Below are 2410 nucleotides of genomic sequence, written 5' to 3' on the forward strand. Positions count from 1 at the left end.
TGCATTTTCGCTTTTCACGTGTACTCGTCATGTCACGCGTATGCATCACCATGCGACTCCATATTCACGCGTGCGTGTCATTCCACGCGTGTGCGTCGATGAATGCACTCTCAATCCTTGATTTTCCATGATCTCTCCACTTTGCATGCTTTTCTCTTCACTCCTTTGATCCATTCCTAGCCTTTTCAACCTGAATTCACTATCAAACACATCAAGGCATCTAGTGGAATCAAAGGTGAATTAAAATTAATCAATTAAGGGCCTAAAAAGCATGTTTTCACACTTAAGCACAAATTAAGGGAGAATTACAAAACCATGCTATTTCATTGAATAAGTGTTAGAAAAGGTGATAAAATCTCCTCAATTCAGCATAAAATGTACCACAAAATAGTGGTGCATCATGCATAGGTTCTGATGACTACTCATCCTCAAGTGAGGATGAAGACACTAGGGAAGAGTAAGTTGTTCATTTCCTAGGAGCTCTAATGAAGCTGAACGCCAAACTATTTGGTACAAAGCCTCTGGAGGAAGAACCTCTACTGCTCACCAAAGAACTCCATACTTTGGTTCAGCAAGAGCTACCTCAAAAGCTTTCAAACCCTGGACGCTTTCTGATTCCTTGCACCATAGGCACTATGACCTTTAAGAAAGCTCTATGTGACCTAGGGTCAAGCATCAACCTCATGCCACTCTCTGTAATGGAGAAGTTGGGAATCATTGCGGTACAAGTTGCATACATCTCTTTAGAGATGGAAGACAAGACCATGATCAAGCCATATGACTTAGTGGAGGATGTCTTGGTTAAAGTTGAAAACCACTACATCCCTGCAAACTTCATTGTCTTGGACATAGGAGAGGATGAGGATGACTGTGTCATCCTTAGAAGACCTTTCCTGGCCACAGCTAATGCTATCATTGATGTGACTAAGGGAGAACTAACCCTAAAGATAGGGGAGGACCACATCTTATTCAAGATGCCTCATCCCAATTCTCCCTCTAAAAGAGATATAACAATACAACACCTAGTGTGCCAACCCTCTCTTTCTGTGCAGAGCTTTGCAGAGCCCCAGACATCAATTCTAAGTTTGGTGTTGGGCAGCCCTCAACAAGCTCTAAACACAAAGGTACTAAGAAGAAAGTACCTAAAGGCTGAAAAGACAAGAAAGTCCCAACTGAAGGCCTCTCACCTGGCATGAGAGTTGTCTTCACTAAGAATCCAGTCCTACCACATACAGTGAGCCGTGTCCTATCTCTAGAGCATGTAGAGCTCATTCATGAGAGGATAGGAAGAAAATTCACTATAAGGGGCGAAAATCTGAGCCCTTACTCACCTCCTTAAGGAGCTGAAGGTCAAGCTAATGACTTTAAAAGAGTGCTTGTTGGGAGGCAACCCAACTTTACTCAACCATTTATTTTCTTTTTGTTTTTCATTTCAGTTGTTAGAGTCATGATCATATGCATTAGTCAAGAGACAGAATCCACAGCAGTGAAAATAGAACACTCCGTAAAAAGTGTTAAAGTTGAACACCAATGAGGAAGCCCTCCTAGGCATTCAATCACCAATGCAGAGAAGTAGGGAATCTGGAATTCCCTAGCCTCTTAGGACCAAGAGGTCCCACAGAAGCTCGACTTACCCCACCTTCTTCCCCATTGATCATATTTGTTTGAGGACGAACAAAACTCTTAAGTTTGGTGTTGCAAAAGCTTTGCTTTGTGACTTCTATCACTCTTATATAGAAGAAGAGGATGGAGCAAACTAGGAAGCATGCACAAGAGCCTGTGCATCCCCCTCAACAAAGACAAAAGAGTGACATAGAAGAGAGCAAGCACTACATTGGATGCTCAAGGAGGAGCACTGGCCACCATCGTTCAGGTGGATTCGTTCTCTTTTACTCCTTTCCTATTATTTTTCTATTTTCTGTCTATTTATTTATCTACTCTCTTGTTCTAGTTTCATGATCATTTGTATTGATGTCTTTAAGTTATAAAATATTCCATATATCTCTCACCTTACTTACATAAAAAAAATTATCTGAAAAGAACTGAGAGATGCATGAATTTCAAGTTTAAAATAAGATTAGTTTAATTAGTTCGATTTGGTGTCATTTGCTTTTGTTTTCTGAATGTATAATTAAATAGTGCATATTTGAAGTTGAAATTTATGAATGTTGGCTCTTGAAAGAATAAAGGAAAAGCAAAAATATTATTGATAATCTGAAAAATCTAAAAATTGATTCTTGAAGCAAGAAAAAGCAGCAAAAAGCAATAGAAAAAGCATGTTGCAAAAGAAAAAAAATATATGCATGCGAAAAAGGAAAGAAAAAAGTGCTAAAAAGAAAAAAAATAAAATAAAAAGTAGAAAAATCCATTACTTCCCAAAAATGCAGGAAAAGGAGGGCAAATTAAAAAA

Source organism: Arachis hypogaea, chromosome 15 (genome assembly GCF_003086295.3).
Source record: "Arachis hypogaea cultivar Tifrunner chromosome 15, arahy.Tifrunner.gnm2.J5K5, whole genome shotgun sequence".
Lineage (NCBI taxonomy): Eukaryota > Viridiplantae > Streptophyta > Magnoliopsida > Fabales > Fabaceae > Arachis > Arachis hypogaea.